Source organism: Oryx dammah, unplaced genomic scaffold (assembly GCF_014754425.2).
Source record: "Oryx dammah isolate SB20612 unplaced genomic scaffold, SCBI_Odam_1.1 HiC_scaffold_2, whole genome shotgun sequence".
Classification (NCBI taxonomy): Eukaryota; Metazoa; Chordata; class Mammalia; order Artiodactyla; family Bovidae; genus Oryx; species Oryx dammah.
Window position 1 is genome coordinate 140518250 of NW_024070186.1, and position 6599 is coordinate 140524848.

Sequence of the window (6599 nt, forward strand, 5' to 3'; positions counted from 1 at the left end):
CTGTTCTTTTTCTCTACTACCTAGAAAAATAATTTCTAGTTTGGGAGACTGTTTTTAATTCTGTTCCCCAACACTGTTTGGGACTGGGCAAAATTTGTTCTGTAATAATTTAGGATTGGTGGGCACAGGGAGAGAAAGGTTTCAAGTTAATTTTGAAAAGTAAAGATTTATTTGTTTGGCTAAATAGAGTATTATTATTCTGAGGAGGAGATATGGGTAAGTAGACTCATCCATTGTTCAGATAAACAGATATTTAGTAAGTTCCTAAAGAAATGAATAAAATTACTATAACTTCATTTCCATGGATAATTTTTTTTTCTGGAGTATTCAATTCATGTTAATTGCAGGCAATAGAATATTAAATTCATGTTAGTGTAAAAAACAAGCTGTGGGGCTGTAAATGGTTTTAATTCTCATGTGAAACTTGCCATTTCAATGATATAAGCCAACTGTTGTTGGTGTTCAGAGTAAAGAGGCATCATATTTTAGTTGTGACAAGATAAGGCATGTTCATGATTCTTGAAACTCATGACTGTTTGAAGACAAGAAAGAATTTCAGTATAAGAGCATGAGTAGCAAAGATGTTCTAGCTAGGATTGCTTGAATAGGATAAGGAACTATCATCTTGGGAAAAGCAAGGGAACCTGAATATGTAGCTCCATTGATAAGTAGCCAGATGAGGCTGAAAGAAAAATAGGGGAGAGATTCAGAGGAACTGAGTGTTGACGTTAGGTTTCTACTTGGTAGGAATCAGGAAAAGAAAATCAAATTCATCACTGAATTAATAAAGACATATCAATGCAGTGATATCTCTAGACAAAATATAACAGCTAGAATGTTTTAGAAACAAGATATATTATTATTATTTACTTTAATTATCCAGTATCAAAAGATGTCTGGGGACTTCCCTGGCAGTCCAGCAGTTAAGACTGCCTTCCATTTCAGGGCATGCAGGTTTGATCCATGGTTCATGCCTCCTGACCAAAAAATAAACATAAAACAGAAGCAATATTGTAACAAATTCAATAAAATGACCTGCATTTAAAAAATCTTTTAAAAAGAGCATTCATTAAAGAATAAAAACATTTTAAAAAAAGTGTTTGGAGCAGTTGGTTCAAGAGTTATATTGAATGTAACTCAGCTTCTCAACCATTCTAGGTCATCTTCATAGTATTCTCGTGTTCACAACAATCCTATAGATCAGGTGTCACATACTCACACAACCAGGTCCAATCTAAGAAATAAAAAGGTGATTTTCTCTTAGTCATTTTGTTTTTCTTTCTTTTTAATCAGGAAGATATACCTTTCAGGAAATCCTCCGGAAAACTTCAGATAAGATCAGAATGGACAAGATTAGGAAACATACTCAGAATCTTGTTGCAAGGAAGGAATATGAAAGTAGGTGGAAAGAAAGAAGAGGGAAAAATTACTCCCATACAGTTTTCAATTTACATTGTATAAAGTTTCAAAAATGAAAAAAGATCAATTTTGCCTCTAAAACTGACACAAGTGATAGACATTTTAATGGTACAGTTAAAATAAGACAGAAACAAATGATAATGAATACATAAAATGTCAGGAGACTCTTGATACTAGGTTAACTATTTAGAAAACAATCAAGGTATAACCCAATCTCATGTTGTATTGTGGCATACATTCCAGAACATCAAAGTAATTAATTTTGAAAAAATGAAACTATAAACTAGACATGAGAATGGTTTTTTGTTTTACTTTGAGATAAGATTATATCAAAGCATAAAAGCAATAGTGCAAAGGAAAAGAGATCATAAATAAAAAGTATATAGTACAAACTTCATGACAAAAATAAAGCATCAGAAAAAAATTGTAGAAGAAAATATTTTCAAAATATTTGTCTTTTATGAATGCTTATGCATGATTACTAATTTAGAAAGTTTTTACTGGATTATTTTAAAAACACATATAAATAATCCCTAAATGGGTAAAGAGCAGAAAGAGAAAAATAATATAAAGAAAAAATTGTGAGAAGAAAGTTAGTAATAATCAAAAAATGCAGATTTGAGCATAGTAGTACTTCCTACCATGTCAAAAAAGGATAAAAATGAGTATATAAGAGATGTTAAGAATGTTGGAAAATTAGTCTTTCATATTTCATTGGATGAAGCAAGTGATGAAAACATGTCTCATTTGTAAAAGATGATTTGGTAATATATATATATCAAGATATAAAAATCTGTTTTTGACAGTATTATAGACTATAGATACTGAGTAATCCTGTTATGAAAGTACTGTTTTGTATACACGATATATAGTAACCTGGTTCATTTGGATAAGCCTATGGAGTAGGAATCATTATTAATCTTTTCTACAGATGAGAAAACTACAGCCCTGTGGGATCAAATAAGCTCAGTGATACAGCTGATAAGGCTTCAGGCCAGATTTCAAAACTGGTGTCTGTCTCAACAGGTGACACACATAAATATCACATATCTTGTTTCTCTCCTTTCAATAATCTTATGTAAAGAAACATAGAAGAGGAACTAAAGAGCCTCTTGATGAAAGTGAAAGAGGAGAGTGAAAAAGTTGGCTTAAATCTCAACATTCAGAAAACAAAGATCATGGCATCTGGTCCCATCATTTCATGGTAAATATATGGGGAAATAATAAAAGCAGTGAGAGACTTTATTTAGGGGGGCTCCAAAATCACTGGAAATGATGACTGCAGCCATGACTGCAAGCATCAAAAGACGCTTGCTCCCTGGAAGAAAAGCTATGACCAAACCAGACAGCAAATTAAAAAGCAGAAACATTACTTTGCCAACAAAGGTCTGTCTAGTCAAAATTATGGTTTTTCCAGTAGTCACATATATATGTGAGAGTTGAACCATAAAGAAAGCTGACGGGCAAAGAATTGATGCTTCTAAACAGTGGTATTGAAGAAGACACTTGAGAGTTCCTTAGAACTGCAAGGAGATTCAACCAGTCCATCCTAAAGGAGATCAGTCTTGAATATTCAATTTGAAGGACTGATCCCAAAGCTAAAATTCCAATACTTTGGCCACCTGATGCGAAGAACTGACTCAGTGGAAAAGACTCTGGGAAAGGTTGAAGGCAGGAGGAGAAGTGGAAGACAGAATGAGATGATTGGATGGTATCACCGACTCGATGGACAAGAGTTTGAGTAAGCTCTGGGAGTTGGTGATGGACAAAGAAGCCTGGAATGCTGCAATCCATGGGATCACAAAGAGTCAGACACAACTGAGGGACTGAACTGAGCATAAAGAAATAGAGGAATTATAAAGGTGTATGTCAATACATTTTCATAGATACTTTTTAAGTAGTTACAACTTTCAGATGAAATAAGCATCCAAACACGAATTTTGCTAAAAATATTTGCATTTCTCAAAATTGGCAGTGATGATTTTTTGCTTCTGGTGGGCAATTAGACACACTCATATTCTTTACTTTAGAGATTTTTAAGTAAATGACAAAATTCGTGTTCTGAAAATGTCTCATCTGTAGCCATTTTATTTTAATTTGAGTAACAGTTTGGCAAATTCTTGACAGTATCTGGAGAAGCATGGATTTCTGGGACAGAGGACATAGGTAGGATGGAGTGTAGGACTGCTTGCGGCCTGTTTTACTTTCCACCTTCTCCTATCTCCCATAAAGAAAGTGAAAGTGTTGGTTGCTTAGTCGTGTCCAACTCTTTGCAACCTCATGAACTGAATCCCACAAGGCTCCTCTGTCCATGGAATTCTCCAGGCAAGAATATTGGAGTGGGTTGTCATTCCCTTCTCCAGGGGATCTTCCCAACCCAGGGGTCAAACCCAGGTCTCCTGCGTTACAGCTGGATTCTTTACCATCTGATCCACCCTGTTTCCCATTGAAAGCCAAAACATTCCCTTGCAAAGTGCTATGTTTGTGCTTTTTTCTATTCAGAACGTATGTTGTCGTGTAGTCATTTCAAGTAGGGATCATGGACTGAGCCTGCTTTCTGCCTAGTCTGTTCATTAGTCTCTGTGTTAACTTTACCTTCTCTTAGGCAAGGGATAGATGGTATAAATACAGATAGATAGATAGATGATAGGCCATATAGCTCGTAATGGCTACAGAGGTGGAGGGTTCAGCCCTTGAGGTCACAAAGGAGCTAGGATGGCTTCTACCCAGCACCAGACTTCTGAAACAGGGAAACTGGGAACATGTCAGGAGTGTCTGAAATAGCCTGGACCAGCCAGAGGATGTAGGCTCTGAGGATGAGCTAAAGGAGAGAGATCACTTAAATGAAAGCATGAACTATGGGGTGGTTGGACCATATGCCCTTGGCATGGAGTGTTGTGAGAAACTTGAAATCTCAGAAACTACTGTGGACAGAGGGCCAGAAAAATTCTAGCCGGGATGATTTGAGTTACATTAGTACTTGTTATAGGGACGTATGAAAGGTTTTTCAGATATGAAAAGTAACAGAAACAAAAACCCAGAAAATATTTGCCATGAAGGTGCTTAAGACAATGAGAGTAACCAAAAAAAAAAAAAAAGTGCTAAAGATACAGCTCATACAGAAATCAGGATGGAATATTCTGGAGAAAGAAAAGCATGTCTTCATTGTGGATTTAATTTATGCTTTTCTGACTGGTGGAGAACTCTACTTCATCCTTGAGTATCTCAGTAGAGGAAAATTATTTATGCAGTTAGAAAAAAAAAGGAAATATTTATGTAACACACAACCTACTTTACTGGCGGAAATCCCCATGGTTTTTGGACATTTACATCAAAAAGTGACTATCTACAGACACCTGAAGCCAGAGAAAGTCATACTTATTCACAAGGTCATGGCAACTAACTGTTCAATTAATGTATTCATGGTGGAACAGTCACAGACACATTAGTAGTATAGACGAACAGTAGTATAGATGACCCCTGAAATATTGATGAGAAGTAGAGCCATAGTAGAGCCGGGGATTAGTGGAGTTGGGGAGTATTAATATAGGACATGTTGACTGGAGCACCTCCTTAACTTGGGAGAAGAAAAAGAAATGTCCTCAAGTGTAAACTCAATTTGCCTTCTTACCTCACACAAGAAGCCAGAGATCTGATTAAAAAGCCATTGAAAAGAAATGCTACTTCTTGTGTTGGAGTTGGTCTTGGAGATGCTAGAGAAGTTCAAGTTCATCCATTCTTCATATGCATTAACTGGGCAAGAATTGCTGACTGTAAGGAGGAGCTCCACCCCCCCCCACCCCAGGGCACCCCCACCCCCTGCCTTTAAATTGCTGTTGCAATCTGAAGAGGGTGTGAATCAAAGTTTACACACCGAACACCTACCTGTTGACAGCCCAGGTGACTCCGAGTTCAGTGAGATTGCCAGCCACTTAGAAATGTGGCATGTTTTGCATATGTGGCTCCATCTGTCCTTGAAAACATGGAAGAAAAGTTTTCCTCTGAATTAAAAATCCAGACACCTTGAAATATTGGCAACCCACGGACACCCATCTGCCCCATCAAACTTCTGGGGATTTGGGGGGAAGAGGTGCTACATCTAGCATGGCAAATCCTCAGCCACCTATGGAATAGTCAATAGAAACAAGTAGAACAGAGCAGATGAATGTGACCACCAGTGAGGAACCACCACTTCCAAAATGACCTCCAAACTGCCACACATTACAAAACCAAGTTTTTCCCATGATATTCAAACAACCAGAGCACCTGCATATGAATCTATGACAGAGCAATGCTTTTAATGAACTTAGGACAAAAAAGTGGGAAGGGGAGGTATGAGTATCCTTCGAGGTAAAACAGGAAGACAGCCTTGAAGAGTTAATATCATTACATAAAATACTTCAGACAGGAAAAACAAACATGGATTTTTAAAAATCAATCAGCAATGCAAAGGAACTGAAGTGAAATAGTATTTCAAAACTCTTCTGCCTGCAATGCAGAAGACCCAGATTCAAACCCTGGTTTGGAAATATCCCCTGGAGCAAGAAATGGCAACCTATTCCAGTATTCTTGCCTTGATAATCCCTTGGACAGAGAAGCCTGGTGGGCTACAGTCCATGGTGTCGTAAAGAGTCAGACAGGATAGAGCATCTAATAAGGAGGGAGGCACATTGATCAATTGATTCCTAACAACATCTTTCAACGTTATCAAGGATTTTCATGTTGCTGACTTGAAACTGGCAGTGTTAAGGGTATAGTGTAACTTCTGAATCACTGTCACGCTCTGACTGTATGGAAAAGAGTTATCTTTTCATTACCTAAAGTATGAAATCACCTGTAATACTTGCAGCTAAGAAAAATTAGCAAGAAAACACAGTTAAGCTTTTTCCAGCAACATGGAATTAAAGATGAAAGAAACATGTAAATTGATGTTATATGTGCAAACAGCATAAAAGATGCAAGTCATGTTCTGAGACCTTACTGACACCTTACTGAGCACTATAGTTCAGAAGACAGCCTCTCAGTATGTAGATGGTGATGAAGACCCCTATTTTTTTTCCTGTGTGAAGATTTAAAATATAAAAGAAAAATAATATTTACTAATATAAAAAGAGAAAGTGAAAGACAACTTATGGGCTTGTTTTTTTTTTAATGTTTTCAAGAGTATTTAGTCTTGTGAG

The 6599-nt window shown here is 36.7% G+C and overlaps 1 pseudogene; it reads left to right on the forward strand.

Annotated features, from left to right (window-relative positions):
* Window positions 1–212: 212 nt before the first annotated feature.
* On the forward strand, window positions 213–5622 carry LOC120882129 (annotated as a pseudogene).
* The last annotated feature ends 977 nt before the right edge of the window (window positions 5623–6599 follow it).